At 37.5% G+C, this 21,655-nt stretch overlaps 1 pseudogene across 1 annotated transcript; it reads left to right on the top strand.

Annotated features, from left to right (window-relative positions):
* Nucleotides 1-11,848: 11,848 nt before the first annotated feature.
* LOC311605001 (heterogeneous nuclear ribonucleoprotein H2-like) lies at nucleotides 11,849-13,191 on the top strand (annotated as a pseudogene). Its single transcript has 2 exons — nucleotides 11,849-12,271; nucleotides 12,706-13,191. The product of its transcript is annotated as a heterogeneous nuclear ribonucleoprotein H2-like (transcript).
* The last annotated feature ends 8,464 nt before the right edge of the window (nucleotides 13,192-21,655 follow it).

Here is a 21,655-nt window from a genome sequence, read left to right as displayed (position 1 = left end):
AGATCAGTTTGAGAGAATCTGCACAGCAAAAGAATTCTAAGGCTTTGGCTTGATAGGTACTTTAGGACAGTTCAGAAAATAGCTATTATCATGTGAAGTAAAGAAAATTAGCTCCATGCATTATGAAAAACAGCTGTATGCGATTCAGACCTGATTGGGGATTGTTTTAAGTACTTTGTTGGAAACAGTTGGAAGAATTCATTGTATCATCTGCAGCATCTGTTATTGAGAGGAGTGGCATCTGGTGGGAAGATCGTTGGTCTGGTATAATTACAGGAAAATGACTGTTTCCTTTCTTTATGTCATTAGTATTGGTGAGTTGTTACGTTGGAAAGTTGACACTTGTTAAATATGTATTTTTTAATTGTCCATGAGAGCCAGTGAGATGGCTCAGTGGATAAGGGGGCCTGGTTCCCGGGTCCTACCTGGGGGAAGAAAAGAACTCACTCCTGAAAGCTGTACTCTGATTTCCACATGCTCGTTGTGGATAGAAGCACACACACACACACACACACACACACACACACACATACATGCACACACACACACACACACACACACACACACACATATAAGAACTATCTATTTAACACTTCCTCTTTAACTTTAGTATATACTAAGACCTGCAGAATATTGTAAAACAGAGATTAACTCTTATCTCAGTGGATAAAGTGGGCCCATAAGAGGACTTTCTGAGGAGATTTCCAGAAGTCTTGACATGACTCCAAAAAGCAAACTCAGAATTATTTTCCAGGATTGTTTGTTATTGCTTCCTTGGGTAAATTACATACTTTAAGGAGAAATAACCAGTTCTACCTACAACTAGCCTGTTGCCTGGCAGTGTAGTTTCTTCCGTTGATTTTTTTTTAACCTGTAGTGGCTTAAAACTGTTTTAATCCGTACCTACACACACAGTGGTTGGCCTACCTTCAAATCTTTAAGCTTTCAGTTTTGCCAATTACTTAATGTGTGGTCCAGTAATTAAGTCAGAATCTTAAACGCATGAAATTCTAGCTGACAGAATTCCTTTGCTGTAATAAATTAAGGTTTGATGAAACAGTTCTTTTTTTTTTAGAGAGAGAGAAAAACTCCATAGGAGCTATAAAATGAACTTCTTAGTGTTCTTGTGAATAAATTTAGCACAGCCTTCTTGGGGGAAATGCTTGTTTTATTTCTGTGTACTCTACATTATTTATCTTTTGTTCTGCCTTAATTGGCTTTTCATAGATCAAGGCTGAACTTAAGATTGAAAAAGGAACTTCTCTCCACTGTTTCTAGAAAGGAGTAGAAAGAGGAAAGGTGAAGGACAATGGTGTCATCTTGATAAGAATATTTTAATGCTTGACAAATTTGCAAGGCATCAATAAATGCATGAGCTGCAGGTACCTTTGCTCCTCAAGCAAATACTTTAATGAGCAGGTGGTTCTGACTGGCTGACCATTTTAAATACTGCATTCAGAGTTGACAACTTGCTTGAGACTGGCTGGCATTGCTCATCCGTGCTTTGTTATCTTCAAAATCGCCAGAGCTATGTATAATAAAAAATATTTTCCAAGACCCTGAAAAGAAAACATAAAGGTGGCTTACATGTTTTAATTTAAGCCCTACTGCTTGTCTTTTCCTTCTTGATGCATGTGGTACCTGTGGTGCAAGTTATCTTTACTTTATAAAGGTCCACAACATGCCATGTCCCCTAGGCCAGATGAAGGACCTTTTTATGCCTCTTGTGCCTGTCACCAGGCCCTTCACTGTCCCTCTGTCTGCATGGGCCTCTCTATCACTCCTTCCAGACTGTGTCATTTCCATTGTTTAATTCTCACTGATATATATATATATATATATATATATATATATATATATATATTAGTTCCAGTTAATCATTTTCTCTTCACATCCCTCCATCTCTTCTTTGGCAATGTCTACACAGAGTTACATTGCTGAATTATAATGTAGCAACTTGTTTTTCCCAGTTGACTTCTGGAGCAGAGCACAGATTCTTTGAAAGTAGGGAAATTTTTTTCTTATTTCACAAAAGACATTCTACAATAAACTTACTCACGGCCGCATGAGAATATTTGGTTCTCTATAACTCTCATGGCCAAGCCTGGTTCTTCAGCATCTCTATGGAATATTTGCATTTCTGCTACACCTGGGAGAAATTTTCTTTCTTTTTTTAAAAAGATTTTTATTAATTTGTTCAGATTACATCTCAATTGTTATCCCATCCCTTGTATCCTCCTGTTCCTCCCTCCCTCCCTCCTGCTTTCACCCTATTCCCCTCCCCTATGTCTGTGACTGAGGGGGACCTCCTCCCCCTGTATATGATCATATGAAGAAATTTTCTTAATCAGATTATTTGAAGCAGGAAGACCAACCCTGAAACAGGGCCCCACCCTCCTGTGGCAACCCACCTAAAAGGACACTCAGTAAGGACACTTGGCTTATTTGTCTGTTTGCTGATCACTCCTTCTTGCTGGCAAGTTCACCTACCCTGTTGCTGTGGCTGGTATTAAATGCAAATTCTTCCGGATCTAACCTAGACTGAAGACCAGCTGCTCTCCAGGACCTCAGCACTAGATTGGGACTGCAGAGACATCCAGCCTCATGATCAGCAACCAAAATCTCAACCTTTCTGTCTAAGACAGCTATTCTTGGACTACCTGGACCACCTCCTATAAGTTAGGCTGTAATAGATCACACACACACACACACACACACACACACACACACACACACACACATATGGTTTATATGTATGCATGTGTATCCATTTTATTTCTTTAGAAAACACTGACTAATACAATAAATAGCCTTGGCAGATACCATCATACAATTTAATATTCTAATGTACTGACTATTTTTTTGAGACCTAAATGGTAGGCATACTTTCACCTATTCAGTGAATGTTTATAGTTAGTGGTTTATAGTAAGATGCTTTTAATATTAAGGAGCATGTATAGATGCACTGGTGTGGTGTATTTTTATGCAAATAAAGATTAATTGTACAGGATTCTCCTGTTAACTTTTACACTTGAACTTCCTTCTTCTCATGTATACATAGTGCACACTCACCCAGCCAGTTTGTTTGTCTACTTTCAAAGTGTGTCCAATAGCAAATCATTTATTATAACTCATCAATTCTCACCTGAACTACTGTGACATTCTATAACTACTCAATCAGCAACAGAGTAGTAAGCCTAACACTCTTTACAGTGAATGTCAAATTGTCCATGCCTCTGCTCAAAGCCTCCTTCTGGTTGACATCCTTACATGACACAGAGGGCCTAAGTCATTTTGCCCACAGTTTTCCTTCATTCTTTACAGCCTACTTTTATTCTATTAGCTAACTCCCAGTTATCCCTGGTACCCAGTGCCTGGAGTACTCTCTGCTACCTGGTATTTTTCCTGATTTTTAAAAAGCCTTTTGAAGCAGCCCTTCTGTCACATCCTATGTAGAGCAACACACACTCTCTTTACTTTGCTACTTTTTAAATTCTTGTAACAAATTTCACCAACTGAAATACTATGCATTCATTTTCTTTTTTAAAAAAATGTGTTTTATTTTTTAATTTGTTCACTTTACATCCCCATTATATCCCCCTCCCTCGTCACCTCACGGTCCCAACGGCCCTTCCTTTTCCCGCCTCCCCTAGTCCTCTGAAAGCGGAAGTTCTCCTCCCCTATCATCTGGTCTCAGCCTGTCAAGTCTCATCTGGACAGCCTGCATCCTCTTCCTTGGTGACCTGGCAAGGCCGCCCTGCTGAGGGGAAATGATCAAGAGTGGATATCAGAGTCCATGTCAGAGGGAGCCAACAACCGAGATGCTACGCATTAATTTTCCTTTTTAAAATTATTTTATTAATTTATTCATATTAATTCTCAATTGTTATTCCATTCCTTGTATCCTCCCATTCCTCCCTCTCTCCCACTTTCCCCATACTCCCCTCCCCTATGACTGTGACTGAAGGGGACCTCCTCCCCCTGTAGATGCTCATAGGGTATCAAGTCTCTTCATGGTAGCCTGCTATCCTTCCTCTGAGTGCCACCAGGCCTCCCCATCAAGAAGACATGGTCAAAAATGGGGCAACAGAGTTCGTGTGAAAGTCAGTCCCCACTCAACATTGGAGAATGTCCTGTCCATCAGCTAGATCTGGGTAGGGGTTCGGCATATGCTCAACCACGTTCATAGCGGCCTTATTCATGACAGCCAGAACTTGGAAACAGCCTAAGTGTCCCTCAGTAGAAGAATGGATAAAGAAACTGTGGTACATTTATACTATCTAATACTACTCAGCTATTAAAATCAAAGAATTCCCAAAATTTCTGGACAAATGGGTTGAAATAAAAATGATCATAATGAGTGAGTTCACCCAGAAGCAGAAAGAGTCAAATGGTATATACTCACTTATATCTAGACACTAGCCCAAGGGGCATGTCCCATGAAAGTCCTCACTTACCAGGAAAGTGGGTCAGAGGGGACGACATCCTATTAAGACTTTAGTTGAGAGAGGCATGGGAGAATGAGGAAATAGAAGGATCCAGAGGGTCCTAGAAATCTACAAGAAGAACACTATGATGGGTAGATCTGGTCCCAGGGATCCTGCTCAAACTATGGCACGAGCCAAGGACAATACGGGCAGTAAGTCATGCATTAATTTTCATCTGGATAAATTCTTAAGTTAAAAAAGAGTTATAAAGAACACAATAGAGAGGATGAGTGAAGAGTGTGTGTGAACTCTGTAACCATGAGAGAGAGAGAGAGAGAGAGGCAAAGACTTGTCTGAGCAGCAAGGCAGGAGTTCACTGTCTTAATAGATCCCCGCCACTTGTTTTTGGACAGAGTCTTCTATACCCATTGACTTCTAATGCCACTGTCATTTCCTACGAATGCCTGTGTTAATAGAAGCTGCCTTTTAGTTTAAGCTAATTCACCAATGATCTATGAAAGCGTACTTTTTTTTAATTTCTAAATTTGTCTTTTGAATGAGTATACAAACCTACAATTAGTATATATACAACCAACCCCCTTATCTCTATAATATTCACCAATACTCAGTAATTTGATTTAAAAAGAAAAGTATAAATTGGTGTACTCAAACTTTTTATGATTTAAGGCGGCAATTTATTTACATATTTACCCATATGCACATGAAATTTTAATATAATATATTTAAAATGATTTTTATGATAACTGTGAGCCAAATTATATATAACTGATTTTGCTCTAACATTACATATCGGGTGTAATTATGTCATTTGAAATATGCCTTTTAATGCAATGGCTTTATGAATAGCTATGTGGATTATAACTCTTTTATACTACTATAGGATTTGGATTTAAATGCTACTTTATTAAAGAGACATTCTTATTAAAGCTATTATATTTAAAGATCTACTTTTCGTGTGCTTGGAGAGCTTCATCTACATAACAGGTAGCTCCGAGGTTGAAGATTCAATTGGACTTAGAGTTCATTCTTCATTTTCCTCTCACTATGAGCAATGCTTTTAAAAAGTCTGAGGATGCTAACCTCTGTATCCTAACCCTTTAATTAAAAGAAGCAGAGCCTGGCGTGATGGTGCATGCCTTTAATCCCAGCACTCAGGAGGCAGAGGCAGGTGGATGGCTGTGAGTTTAAGGGCAGCCTCCTCTACAAAGCAAGTCTAGGACAGCCAAGGCTACACAGAGAAACCCTGTCTCAAAAAACCAAAATAAATAAATAAAATAAGAAGAAAAGAAAACACCTGACTTGTCAAGAATGTGTAATAGGCTAAGACATCTAATAGCCTGAGATGATGATAGTTAAAGTCAGCATAATAAACTTTAAAACATTTCAAATTCACTCTAATGATAAACTCTGGGTTACTTATGAAGTTCAAAGTATTTACTCCGTGATTCTTAAAATTTTATATTCCTAAAAATTTACAGAATTTTACAATTATATGTATATTATATGTGTGTATAACCTGATTTTAGGCTATTTGTTATCTATTTAGCTTTTTTAGGTGTGTGTGTGTGTGTGTTTGTGTGTGTGTGTGTTTGTGTGTGTGTGTGTGTGTGTGTATGTGTGTGTGTGTGTGTGTGTGTGTGTGTGTGTGTGTGTGTGTGTGTGTGTGTGTGTGTGTATCCAATCTCACCATTACCCTATCCTTTTCCATGGTTTCCTCTGTGTGTCAGTAGCCAACCTTTTGATTATACTTGTCTCAAGTTTAGTTTTTCAGACCAAAGATTCTCTTCTACACTAAAAATTAATGACTTTTCAGTATGTTTTACCCTCTTCTTCAAAACTTGTCAATACCTCAGACATCCAGATATCTGATGCTACATTCAGCATGATCTCTTCTTTCTCCTAAACATGTGTTTTGGTAATTTCTTTACTTGATTATAAATGTGCTCCTCTTTAATTTCTCCCCTTCACAGATTTGACAATACTGCACAGTAATATATTTGTGAAAGTTTTCAAATCAAATATCTAATTATGTGATGTAACTTCTGTCTTTTCTTGGTTATCACATGTGACATGTAAAAGATGTCTAAGAGTCACCCAGCATGCAGAATGCCTATCACCCCCCAGCAGTTGAAATGGAGAAGCAGAAGTGTAAGAGGTTCAAGGAATGCCTGCCCTACACAAGGAGTCTAAAGCCAGCCTAGACTGTTTATCAAGATCCTGCCTCAGAGTCAAAGCGTTTTTTAAGTTGAAGGGAAGGCCAGCGTGCATCTAAGCAACATAGTGTTTGCTGAGCTGTCATAAGGATTCCAGACTCAGTTGGCAGTACTGTACAAGATATATAAATACAAAAACAAGCAAACAAATCAATATGTTCAATCTGATTTCCTTCTGTTAAGTGAATTAAGCAGGTTCTATGCAGGCAGTAACTGCCTTTGAATTTTCACAGTGATCCTTTACAGGGGGGAAATCAGCAGGATTGAGATGTATTTGCATTTTAGCCATTTTCTTTTTCTCTGATGTAGTCTGTTTCCTAGGAGGCAGTGAGGACACAAAGCGACCAACAAGCTGGTTCATGGTAGAATTTAAGAGTGGATGCCTTCTATGTTTGTGGTAGAAAGAAAACCTTGGAAGGAAACATCCCAGCTCTGACTTCCAGAACAGGTTCTAAGCAGAGACACTTAGAATTACATTATTTTGATAAAATGACATGTTTTATTTTACCTCACTGAGAAGCTGCTCTGGAAGATGTTTTGGTGAAAGTATGTTTATGTCACGTGTCCCTAATCCTTTTCTAGAGGTGATGGGCTGCCTCCCTAACACTGTGACATTTAGAAGGGAGAGGAGAGCAGTGCAGCCTGAAGGTATAAAAGATGCTCTTCAGAACACAGGGAGGCTAAACTCCTTCCAAAGGGTGCTACTGTTATTTATCCATGATATAAAAGTACCTGCAATAGTAAAAAAGAGCTGGAACTTGAGCATGGCAAAGTCATGGAAGAAGAAAAGCCTTAGTCAGGAACTGACTCAACATCTGGTTTATTCCTGCTGCATGTTGTGATACCCAGCCCTCCAATCCTTTGCTATTTGTTTTTGTTCAGAAGCCTCACCCCAGGTTGACACTATGTCCTGCCTGGGACTTTCTCAATGGGAAAAACTACCTGATTGCCTTAAAGGGGCTTCCCGGTAGATTTTTTTTTCTCAATGTTTGCAAGTTCCTGGTTTGGTGATGTTATCATCTTGCTCTTAGTTGCTCTCTCATTTGGAGACTTCATGTGCAGCTCTACCCTGCTTAAGACTCAACAGGCAACTCCAGCTGGCTTCCTTAAAGGGGCTCCCCAATCAATACATCTTTCTGATTGATGTATTGAGTCTCTGGTTTGATGGTGTTTTGCTATGTATGCATGTGAGTATCTATCTATCTATCCATCCATCTATCTGTCTATCTATCTATCTATCTTCTATCTATCTATCTATCTTCTATCTATCTATCATCTATCTATCTATCATCTCTTATTGTTTCTTTGGCTTGCTATATATTTCATAAATTCACTCATACAAAACTTGAAATGTGGTTCTTGACCACCTAGAGAACACCTGCAATAGGGCTTTCTTTCACACATTTGCACCCACACAGGTTAAATTTGGGCCAGCAAATTTAGTCAGGTTTTTCACTTCACTAAAAAACCTCCCAATCTGAACTGGCAGCTTCTCCTGGGAGTGGTTTGCTTTCGCCATTTTTATGATAATTGCTTTTTATATTTCTGTATTTTGGTCTTCTCTTCCTTCTGGGATGTCTACATATTCCACTTGTAGGTTTCACACTACCTGTTCCTCAGTTCCTCCTTTGATGACCTCTTACCTGACTATTTGACATTCATTCCATTATCCAATTTTCATAGAGGCAAGCTTATTTCACTTATACTCATCTTTTGTAAGAGAGTTGAACATATAAGTACATTGTTGATAAATATGTCATGTGTTCATTCATCTTTAACATACCTTAAGGTGACATTTCTTCATATTGAAGTAAAAAGTCTTACTTATGACACAGTCCTTAATAAAACACTTTGAATTAATTAAAACATTTCCTCGCTGTTTTATATTTACATGGAACCTGTGTTAAATGAAGAGTCAGAATAGTACATCTGGGGAAAATAAGTACAACTGAGTCAAAGATATTTTCTTAAGTAGCCAGTGGGGTATTGCGCCTATACCTTAAAACCCCTCGATGTCTTCCTTTAGTCTTCTTGCTTTGGTCCTTATTCTGTGTTTTGTTTCCTTATTCTAGCTGTATTTGTTCTTTCCTTCCTTTTCTTTTGATATAGAATCTCATTCTATATGATACTGGACTTGCCTCAAACTTCATGATGTCCTTTATGAGCTATGGCATTTGACTGACTGGGAGATGAACCTTCTGCAGTTTTAAGAAGACAATGTACACAAAACAAAAACCGAAAACCTTCTAAAAACTGAGTCTGAATTTCTTTTGTACCATTCGAATGTTTAGAATAGTGAGTCATTCACTGAAGTTCTCACATCTCCCATGTAACCTATAAAATTTTTTCTAAAACCCCACAATTAAATTTTACGGAAAGCTTAATTTCAGTATAGTGGACACACACTATGACTCTTTTCTGAAAATTCTGATTTGATAGAGGTGGAGCAGACTTCTAATTCCCCTTATATTTTTCTTCCCTTTTCCTCTCACTTTTCCTATATAGCTTTAGCTTTAAAAAATATTTATTTCATTCTCTCTCTCTCTCTCTCTCTCTCTCTCTCTCTCTCTCTCTGTCTCTGTCTCTCTCTCTCTGTCTCTCTGTCTCTCTCTGTCTCTCTCTGTCTCTCTGTCTCTCTGTCTCTCTGTCTCTCTCTCTCTCTCTCTCTCTCTCTCTCTCTGTGTGTGTGTGTGTGTGTGTGTGTGTGTGTGTGTCAGGGTGTGTGGTGTGTGGGTGTTGGTACACATGTGTGCCTGTGTATGTGTGTGTACATGTACATGGATACCTGCAGAGGCCAAATTGGATATCCTTGAGTCGGAGTTACAGCTGGTTCTAGCTGCTGCCACTAGGTGCTCTTCTACAAGAGCAAAAAGTACGCATGAGCCCTGGGCCATCTTTATAACCCTCTTACCTCATGAAGAGCGGAGGGTAGTAACTAATAGTTACAGACTGGCAATGCGAAAAGTCCAGATGTGGGATGGAAAACAATCCTCATGAAAACTACAAGTGTGAGGACTTCTTTTCTTCCGGAAGAGACGCAAATAATAGAGAAATGTTTCTTGAGTCATTTAACTTGGGATTTTCCTATTTATAGCAGAGTTAAGAAGTGGAAGTAAATAAGTTGTTAGCAGGAACAGCTCTGGTGTCAGTGTCACAATTCATAGACATAATCCTGGCAAGTCTCTTCCTGTTAACGAGACCGTTTGACTGACGGTGTGATTATATTACACATGGCTAGGATGCTTTGTATCTGGCGGAAAATGGTCTTGATTTCGAACAGATGAGTGCTCTAATTTGACATCAAATGAGGCCACCTTTGAGAAATCAACTCCTGCTGTCTAGCTTATCAAGAGCGGTGCCATTTCATTTATTCATCCCCAAGATAACAACAGAAGATTCAATAAAATTGTCTGTCATTCTGTGCTTTTGAAAGGCTAATCATACATAGCTTCATATCATAGAATATACAGAAAAGAGACAATTCTTCCTCAAATATATTTGAATCCCAATACCTTATGTGTTGCATTTTGTAGTCACCAGTTTTGCATACCTCTAAAATAGGAGTGTCTTTAAAGTGACATGTTTCAAAACTTTTATTAAAAATTTTGTCAGATATCTTCACGATTTACAAATCTATTTACTGTTATTCTAGAATCTGCAATACAGACCATTGTAATATAGATAGTAATAACTTATGACTCCCAGAGGATGAGTAGATAATACATACAATTCTAATACATAATAGAAAAAAATGAACATTATATGAAGGTGGCTCTTCTTTATGCTACTTTAGAATAGTTTGGTATGAAATGTGAGCTATGATAATATTTGATATAAAATGTCAGGGAAGATGAACTACAAACTTTAGATGAGATCCGGATTAAAAGGAGGAAGCCTATGGAACAAAGAACAATTGTGTAGCATACTAGTTTTCTATCTTAATAAGCATATGAGAATGAAAGATTTAACGCAGTGTTAAAATAAACACCACACTGGTGAGATATTTCAAGAGCCTGTAAATTTTAATGTAATTGTAGTAAGAAGGATACACACTACTTGTGTAAAAACATTAATTTAAATTCAAAAGAAGATGCACTAAAGCATTTTAAGTACCTAATTTACATGGAAAAGAGCAAAATATTCTGCTTTTCTGTAAAAAGCATAGTTGATATATGAAGTAAACTTTTAGAAAATCTTTGTTACTTGCCATTCCCCTTCAGTAGTCGTGTGCTGCTTAAATTTTTTACTTCAAAGTTCCAGAGACTCGTGAAATTCATCAGGATATCTCCAAAATGTAGTAAGTGAATGGCTGCCTAAGAAGAAAGATTGGTTTGTTAAGAAAAAAATCAAAAACCAAAAATCAAACCAAAACAACAATAACAACAAAACAGTCATTTGGATCAAACGAAACATAATGCTTAGAGATGGCAATGGAGAACAGGAGAAATATTTTCAAGTATTTTAATTAAAAAAATACAAAACAGAAAACTTTCAGCACACAAAAAAGAGGCACATAATATACACAGTGATGTAAGCTAGTCCTGTGGTTGACCTCATTCATGGTGTATACTGACCAAGATCTCTTTTAAATAATGCAGCAGTCAGTAGAACTAGATAAATTCAAGTGAACACTAATAACGGCAGAAGTGAGAAATGAACACTTTAAACTTAAAAACCAAATAAGTCATCCTTCAGGTGACACATATCTAAGACCACTGAAAATTAGATCACAGTGCCACTAATGAGATTATGTAAAATCATGAAGGAATGTTAATTTGGATATTGAATAATGTATAGGTAGTGGGCTAAACATTATAAAATTATAAGGCACTGGATTTTAAGATTAATTTAAAAGAATCAGAAACAGGCCTGGGGAGATGGCTCAGTGGATAAAAGTTATGGATGCCAAGGCTGAATACTGGAGTTTGGCACTGGGGAGCCACAGGGTAGAGGGACATAACTGATTTTAACTAGTTGCTTGCTCACTTCTACACACTAGTGTGAGCATCTACACCCCCCCCCACACACACACACGAACATCACATATATGCAAGCAATAAATAAATACAATTTTAAAATAGCAAATAATATAAACTAATTTTTTTTAATCAGCCACAAGATTTTCTTCTCAACCATGCTGAGGCTTTTTGTGGAGTCTATTTCAACGCCCTAACCCACGAAGAGACAATGATGCTGGGCATAGAAGGCAGAGAGGACTTTGTGGTGAAGATCCAAGGCTTGTCCTGGTTCTGCTCCGTGGATGAAGTGCTGCGGGGTTTTTTGCTGTTGTTTTTGGTTTTTGGTTTTATCTGATTGCAAAATTCAAAACGGAGCTCAAAATATTTTGTTTCATCAATCAGAGAAGGCAGATAGAATAGGAAGGCTTTTTTTGAGTCAGAAGATGAAGTCAAAATGGCCTTGAAACAAAGAAACAATGGGTCAAAGATATGTTGAAGCATTCGTGTTAAACAACGTTGAAAAGGATTGGGTGTTGAAGTTTATGGTCCAAATAGTCCTGACACAGCCAATGATGGCTTTGTATGGCATAGAGGACTCCCTTTTGGATGTAGCAAGGAAGAAATTGTTCGGTTCTTCCCAGGGTTGGAAATCGTGCCAAACAAGACGACATTGTTGGTGGGGAGGAGTTCCAGGGGAGGAGTGTGGGGTGCGGTGGGGGTGGGTGGTCGGGTAGGGCAGGCCTTCTTGCAGTTTCTTTCACAGGAAGTAGCTGGAAAGGCTCTAAAGAAACCAAAGAAAGAAGAGGGCACAGGTATATTGAGATAGTTAAGAGCAGTCGAGCTGAAGTTAGAACCGATTATTATCCACCATGAAAACTCATGGCCATGTGGTAGCCAGGTCCCTATGACAGACCTGGCCCTGGCAGAGCCTATGACAGCACTGGCAGAGGAGCTAGCTTTGAGAGGATAATGTGTGGTGCTTATGAAGGAAGCTATGGAGGCTGGGATGATTATAATGATGGTAAAGGATTTTTTTCAGATAGATGTGGAAGAGACCTCAATTACTGTTTGTCAGGAATGTCTAACCACAGATATGGGGATGCTGGCTCAACTTTCCAGACTACAATGGGACATTGTGAAGACATGTGGGGATTACCATACAGAGCTACTGAGAATGACGTTTATAGTTTTTTTTCACCACTCAATCCTGTGAGAGTACATGTTGAGATTGGACCTGGTGGCAGAGTAACTGGTTAAGCAGAGACCGAGTTTGCAACCCCTGAAGACTGTTTTAGCTGTGTCAAAAGACAAAGCAAATATGCAACACAGATATGTAGAACTCTTCTTGAATTCTACAGCAGGAGCAAGTGGTGGTGCTTACAGTAGCCAAATGCTAGGAGGCTTGAGTTTGGCAAACCAGTCCAGCTTTGGTAGCCCAGCCAGCCAGCAGTGAGTGGTGGTTATCGAGGTAGCTATGGTGGCCAGAGCAGCATCAGTGCATATGGTCAAGTTTTACAGGAAAACTCCAGTGACCCTCAATCAAACATTGAAGAGGTAGCCAAGGAGCAGTGAAAAACAGCCACTACAGTAGTGGAAGCTATGCACCTGTGTTGGAGGTTGGTCTGATGTATTTTGATGCTAATTACTGCTTACTGTCTTTTAATGTGCCCCAAGTATTGCTATGTAGCCGTGTCTAAAAACTTATTTCCATTTGACCAATAAAGAGCCGACACACCTGGGCAGGCAATGAGATCTGTGTGGCTAAGGTTTGCAGGTTCTGAAGACAAAGAGGATCTTGGGAGAGCAGATGGGACAGAGTAAGAAGAAAGAGGAGAATAGCCACGGGATAGGAAAAGAGCCACGTGGCCCCAGAGAAGGAATACTTTAGTTCTTCATGAAAAGAGAGGGAGAACATTAACAAGTGTTTTGGGATTATGGATGGGAGGAAGCCCAAATAGAAGTTCTTAGGAGCAGATGTAGTGGGAGGGAGACTGGGAGTTATTGGAGGATAACTTAGGATGTAACATCTGCCTTGGCCTGAGTAAGTCTTATCCTTTTTTTCATTTTTTTTCTTTTTTTATTAATTTATTCTTGTTACATCTCAATGGTTATCCCATCCCTTGTATCCTCCCATTCTTCCCTCCCTCCCATTTTCCCCTTATTCCCCTCCCCTATGACTGTTCCTGAGGGGGATTACCTCCCCCTGTATATGCTCATAGGGTATCAAGTCTCTTCTTGGTAACCTGCTGTCCTTCCTCTGAGTGCCACCAGGTCTCCCCCTCCAGGGGACATGGTCAAAGGTGAGGCACCAGAGTATGTGAGAAAGTAATATCCCACTCTCCACTCAACTGTGGAGACTGTTCTGTTCATTGGCTAGATCTGGGTAGGGGTTTAAAGTTTACCGCCTGTATTGTCCTTGGCTGGTGCCTTAGTTTGAGCGGGACCCCTGGGCCCAAATCTGCCTATCACAATGTTCTACTTGTAGGTTTCTAGGACCCTCTGGATCCTTCTACTTTGCCATTCTCCCATGCTTCTCTCATCTACAGTCCCAATAGAATGGCTTATCCATCAGGTGTCTCTGTTTTCATTGATTGTTGGCAAGATAGAAAATACCGCCATAATAATAATTAGCCTAATAATAAACATTTGTTAGGCTGTACTTCTAAAGTCACCACAACATCTATGGGCATGAACGAAATGGGAGGGATGTCTAGCACGTCCAGTATGAATGGTGGATAGGGGATATAATTTATTTTGATCACTGACTCTTGGTCAATTTTCAAAACAAAACAAAACCAAACCCGTCAGTTTAGCAGTCTTGGCAATCCAGCCTTGTGATTTATGCCTACTCTCTTGAGTGAACATTGGCATCATTCAAAGAAGTAAGGTTCAGTGTTAATCACAGCAGTCACCTCTGATGATAGATAGGGCAAAGTTAAGTGAGCTGTAACTGTTAAACAATTCCCAGATTTTCTCCAGTTACTGTAGGGTATATGTAAGCAGTTAAGTGTATTTAGGTTAAAGCAGTTGAATTGTTTTAAATGTTGCTCTTATGCATACAGTACATTTGAACACTGTTGATGTATGTTAAATAGTCACACTTTTTTTTTTTGTAAAACTCAATGTAGGAATTAAAACTGAACTGTTTGGCATGGTTGTTAATTCTAATTTTATTTGGTAACCTTTAAGGCATGAAAGTTTAAAGTTTTTTAAGTAAATGGAAAAATTTTAAGACTCAATACCATTATTTTGGGATTTTTGGTCTTGATGTTTGTATGAAATTCTGGGAACTTGATTTAAGTCTTTCATTGTATTGTGACTTCACTTGCACTAAGTGAAACTCGTCAAATAAAAGGAAAAACAAAAAGACATCTGCTGCAAAATGTTAAAAAAGTCACCCATGTTCAAGCAAATCTTACCATTTTTTTTTTTTTACTGGAATAAGGAAGTTAGATTGTCGTTGGTAAAGAGGTGACATATGAGAATCACTTCTAACAGTAGGTAAGTTCACAAAATTAAGACCATCCTCATTATTAATAGACAGGCATGGTAGCTTCTTCTGGGAATCCTGATTCACATTTACATTTCCTTTTTTTTTTTTTGTTTTTTTGTTTTATTTGTTTGTTTTTTCCTTTATTAATTTATTCTTGTTACATCTCAATGGTTATCCCATCCCTTGTATCCTCCCATTCTTCCCTCCCTCCCATTTTCCCCTTATTCCCCTCCCCTATGACTGTGACTGAGGGGGACTTCCTCGCCCTATATATGCTCATATGGTATCAAGTCTCTTCTTGGTAGCCTGCTATCCTTCCTCTGAGTGCCACCATGGATTGTTCAGGATAAATATCCCATTGAAACAGATGACTTTGCAAACTGTATGATCGGGTATTTTTTTTTTAATATTTTGAGTTTTTTTTCTTACTCATAACAACTTAGTAAAGGTATGATGTCTTTTATTAGCTGATTACTTTATAAACAAGTTAACAATACTTGTTTTTCTTTCACACATTGTGATACCTAACTAAGCTTTTTTGATGTTTGTATACTGTATTGCAATTCACCCACTCAATTAAGTGAAAAATCAAGATCCAACTTTCATTGGCAGTGCGTGAATCACATACTATTCTATAGTATAGCATATAATATTATGGTTATGCTAATTAATGCAAAAGAGCTGATTTTGTAATATTATTAATTCTTCATATGCAAAAGAACAGCACCTCCTTTCATTTATTGGGTTCTTGCTTTTTAATCTTCAACTGTTTTTAAAGTTTTATGGAAATATTCCATGCTTATTTTAGGCTTGTTTATGTATTTATTTAGCACTGTGAAAAATCAAATGCAGTATTTTGAACATTGCTTGAAACAAATATTTCCTGTGGCACACAGAGAGTCACACAAAGAAAGCAAAATATAGTTTTCTGCCAAGGTGCTCCATGACCCAAACCCAGTAAACAAGAACTTTGTGCTGCAAGAGCCTCTGACTTTTATATCTAGTAGATCTTTCTTATTGTCTGAGGTTCAACCTCATAGTCAACTCCCTATTGGTTAATTTGAGAAATAGCCAAAGGAAAAACAAAGAAATGGGTTAAAGGTGATAGCACATACTTAAGCATTCCAGGATATAGGGGCGATGAGTCAGGGCACAGGAGCATTCCGATGAGTCAATTGGCTGAACAAACACATATTTCTTAGCAACAACAACAACAACAACAAAACAAAACAACAACAACAAAAAGGTGAGCGAGAATGAGAAGTGGGCACATAGTTGCTGAACATGTTTGGTGGAAAAGATTGGATAACAGACATATGTTGTACCATTGGGCTACACCTCCAGCCCACATCTTAAGTTATCTGTTACTGCAAGAGGCAACCTGACAATACTAGAAAATTTCATCAAAACTCCATTTCCCAGATGCTGACAGGCTGATAAAGATGGGGGTGGGGGTGGGAATGGTTGAATCTTTTAGCAGCTATCTGCACCTTCCAAGGTCTGTAACAACACTAAGCACCAAGCAGAAAGCTACTAGTTTTTCCCCAATGGTACTTTAAAGGGTACCTTTTTATCTTTGCCACAAGGCTTGTGCAGGTTGTAAGAAGTGGGGGTGGATATTTGTGACATGGAAGTGGAAGATGAGTAAACTAGGGCTGGGATATTTTAATAGAAATGAGATGTAAGCAGATATAAAAGAAAAGCAGACATATAGAGTCAAGCAAAACTATGAAATGAAAACGACATGGAGAGGCTACTAATTTATATGCTAATTAAAACACCATTTAACAAAGAAAAGCATTTGAATGGCAGTACCCTGCATGAGTGGTTAATGCTGTTCCCCAAAGCCATAGGTTTTGAAACTATTATTCTAGTGTCAAGTGTAAAAAAGCCTTTATTAGTTGTCAAGGGCTCCTCCAGAGGTTTCAAAACAATACAGGCTACTGTCCAGCTGAACAGGATTTTAAGAGCCCATTGGTGATGATACCACATATTTTGGACACAGAATGCAGACAAAGCAAACTGCCTATTATCTGTTCATTTGTTCATTTGCTAATCTAAGTGTGTGTTTATGAATTTATCTAGTCATTTGTTTTATTTTAAGCTAAACTTTAAGTGAATTTACCATTGCATTTTACATTTTTAGGAAAATAATGTATGATTAAGAGCTAATATATGCCATTATCTTTTCATACACAACATTGCTTTGAAAGACAGAGCATCTTGTAGTCAATTCTTCAACTTTTACTTAAATATTTACTGGTCTTGTTATTATTCAGGCTATTATATATAATTGATAAATAATAGATTACATTTTCAAAATATGATTGTATTTGAAGAGTGTAGATTTTGGCACTTTTTAATGTTCTTGATTTGAAAACAAGTTTTCTGAAATGTATTAATAGTTTTATTCAATAATTTTTCCCTTTTGCAGTTTACTTTCATTTCATTTAAAAGTATGTATCAATTTTAATGTATGCTACTCATTAAATGCTTTCTATTTAATTTTTTGTATTTGTAGTTTTTAAAAGATTACCCTAAACTTGTTAAGTCTGAATATTTTATGTCTCCAAGGGATGAATATTTTTCTATGGCTGGCATTTTTTTTCTACATATTTCGTCTAGTAGAACCCAAATGTTTTTACTATTTCAATTAAATATTTCAAATATTATAAGTAATACAGTGTTTCCATTTCATACAGATATCTTGTATGTGTTGGGTGGGGTTGGGGAGGTGTCTCTGCAAAGATCACATCAAGCATAATATAGATCTGAAAGAGGCAAGAAGGAAGCCGGATTAAACAAAATTCAGTAGCAGGTGTTGGTCCAAACATAGTCTGACACCAGTGGTTTATTTTAGGCATATTTAAGCACAGCATAATTTTTAGAAAATTTTCCTAGTGACGATTAACTAAATCCCATGTTTATGACAAAGCCGAAGGCATCATTACATTGAAAGACTTATAAAGTACCAGGGACAACTTCCATAGAGATAGATTCTGTAGACTGGCTGAGTAAGCAGGCTCAACATAAGCAATACACACAATAAAGGTCTGGGGTAGGGGTGGGGGAGACAGTGCTACAGATGGACAGAAATAAGCACTCTGAAGATAAGCGTCTGAGGGAGCGAGCACTAGTGACCAGGCTGTCAACCGCGTCCACTCCTAGGCTTCAGGTGGGAAACAGGTTACACATCTCTTCTTATAATTCCAGTCTCTCTCTCTTTGTCTGTTTAACATTCTTGGTTTCCCTAGTGCTGATCTGTGACTACAAGCATCTACATGCCTTCTAGATCTTTTTATTTATCATCACCTTTAAATTTTACTTATTTAAGCTAAAAAAAAAAACACACAAGTAATAATTTTTCCCCATACTGGAGCCCAACACATCTGACAAATGTTTATAAAACATAAGATGTTTCTCCTTATATTTAATAATTTTTAAATTTTATTTTTATCTTTTTTTCTAAAAAGTTGCAAATAAAAGGTGCTACATGCCAAAATTAACCAAATTTAAAAACTTCTATATGGTTACATTAGCCAGTTTATTTTCCTAAAAACATCATATTTCCTGGGGGAATAAATGCAGATTTTCTTAAATTCTCTCAAATAAGGTTGACACTGGTTTTATTATTTGCTGTGGCACTACAGTTATTTCTTAGACAGAATCTTTCAAAAACACGCCTAGTTATTTTTCTTGGTTGTAATTTCAATATCAATGTATGGTAGCAACATACATCTAAATATGATAGTAATTACATAGTTTACAGAAAGACACTGAAGCCAAGCATGGTGGCACATACCTTTAATCCCAGCACTGGGGAAGACAAAGGCAGGCGATCTCTGTGAGTTCAAGGTCAGCCTGGTCTAAAAGCAAGTCCAGACAGCTAAGGTTGCACAAAGAAACCTTAGCTCAGAGAGAGAGAGAGAGAGAGAGGGAGAGAGAGACAGAGACAGAGACAGAGACAGAGACAGACAGACAGACAGACAGAAAGAGAGAGAGAGAGAGGGAAAGTCATTGATCGTGGCAGGCTAATAGTCACAAATATAATGTGAGTTTTTTGGTAATGGTGTTTATCACAGCCATCGAGTATGAAACTAAGGCATTGCGCTTCCTTTTAAAGTGGTGTTTCTTTGTTTCTGTGTCCTTCTATGTAGTTTTGTAGACTAAAACCTCACCCACAGAGTATTTGAGAAGGTAGTAATGGTGGGAGAAGGGAAAAAGGACACACGCAACATGTAATGGGGAAGGTACTAGGTGGGAAAGGACACGATAGGGGGGAGAAGAAACAAAATGGATATTTTGATGAAATAAAGTATTTGTAGGTTAATAAAAATAAGTGAATAGTAAAAAGTAATAACTTACATAATTTAGTGTTAGTTGAAAATAAAATAATTAAAGACATTAATTTTTAAAAGTTTAAAAACTATATTGTTCAGTAAAGAAATAACAACCATGAGGTCTAGGAAGTTCATCTTAAATGAAATTCTTTCCTTCCTGACAAGATATGCATATGTGCATGTGCATATAAATTATGCTAATGTCAGTATCTAAAAATAGAACTTAAACAGTTCTCATTTCCAAATGAATAACATAAATATATGTAAATTACAAAGCACATATTTACATCAACTATGTTAAAACATTCATGTATCTCTATGCATTTTAACATAACCTTATCTACTGTGTATATAAACAAAATTCCTATAAATAAATATGTGGAATTTTTATTCCCATTGTACTTAACGTAGGAAAGAAATTTTTATAGGAGAGTGCTTAATAAGTATTCACAGTTTCTGTTTTTATTTTAAGTCACCAGATCATTTTTTATTTGTATTTAACACATAATTACTTTATTATTAGATTAAAGAACCCCCAAATACACAAAACCCAAGCTGATCAGAAGGAAACAGAGAAATCCCGAAGCACTAGTACAAAGCTCCACATTGCTCTAGCATCTCACGCAAGAGCAGACATACACTGAGCAAACTGTCAGCCTCTTGGAGCTAATTGACTTTTATTTTTCCACTTTGACAAGATTCCATTTAAATAGTATAGCTTTCCTTTATTTGATGCACAAAACTGAATGCTCTTAGTGAATTTATGCATCTGTGCAGACATCACTACTATCTCACTTTACATTTTCATTATCCTGTAGAGAAATACCTTATAAACCACTTTCAGGCCACTTTCCATCCACCTCACTGCTGTTCCTGCTCAGATGCAAGTTATCGCCTACTTTGTTTACTTCTACATATTTTCCATGTTCAGGACATTTATATAGAAAGACATATACAATGTGTTTCCTTTGTGGTTGGTTTATTTTACTTATTGTGGTGGACTGGCTAGTGTTACGTCAGTTTGACACAAGCTCTAGTCAGTAAAGAGGAAAGAGATTCTTTTGAGACAGTACCTCCATAAGACCCAGCTATAGACAAGCCTGCAGGAGATTTTTGTTTTCTTGTTCTTTCTTTCTTTCTTTCTTTCTTTCTTTCTTTCTTTCTTTCTGTTTGTTTGTTTTGGTTCTACAAGACAGGTTTTTTTCTTAATTAGTAATTGATAAGGAAGGGCCCAGCCCATTGTGGGTGGCATAATTTCTGGGCTGGCGTCAAAAAGAAAGCATGTTGAGCAAGCCTTGAGGAGCAAGCCAGTATGCTTTTGAAGTAAGATGTAATAATTCTTTGCATTTTCTTAGTGTCTGTTTTTGTTTCCCTTTTCATTTCTGATTTTGGTGCTTTGGATAATGTCTCTCTGCTTTTTAGTTAGTTTGGCTAAGGGTTTGCCTATCTTGTTAATTTTCTCAAAAAACCAGCTCTTAGTTTCCCTGATTCTTTGAATTGTTCTCTTTGTTTCTAATTACTGATTTCAGCCCTGAGTTTAACTATTTCCAGACATCTACTCCTCTTAGGTGTGGCTGCTTCTTCTTTTTTTTTTTTTTCCTAGAACTTCCAGGTGTGTCATTAACTTTCTTGCATGAAATGTTTCCATTGTCTTTATGAAGGCACGTAGTACTATAAACTTTTCTCTTAGCACTATTTCATTGTGTTCCACAAATTTGAGGTTGTTGTATCTTCATTTTCAATGTATTTTAGGAAGTCCATAATTTCTTTCTTTATTTCTTCTCTGACTCAGTTATCATTGAGTAGAGAGTTGTTCATTTCTGTTATTTCTCTTGTTTTGGGGGTTCAGCTTTGGTCCATGGTGGTCTGATAAGATACAAGGTATTATTTCAATCTTCTGTTTCCTGTTTTATCTTAGTTGTAGTTAGCCTCCTTTTATTGGAGTTTTCCTTCAAGTATCTTCTAAAGGGATGGATTTGTGAATATCTACTGTTTAAATTTGTTTTTGTCCTGCAATATTTTTTCTCCATCTATGGTTATTGAAAGTTTGCTGGGTATAGTAGTCTGGGATGGCATCTGTTGTCTCTTAGGGTTTGCAAGACCTCCTCCCAGGCTCTTCTGGCTTTCATGTTCTCTCCTAAAAAGTTTAATTTGGTTCTGATAGATTTGCCGTTGTATGTTACTTGACCTTTTTTCTTTGCCA

This window comes from Acomys minous (genome assembly GCF_964271855.1).
Source record: "Acomys minous genome assembly, chromosome: 9".
In the NCBI taxonomy this organism is placed as follows: Eukaryota; Metazoa; Chordata; class Mammalia; order Rodentia; family Muridae; genus Acomys; species Acomys minous.
Note: the sequence above shows the minus strand (reverse complement) of the source record. Positions and strands in the feature narration are given on the sequence as shown.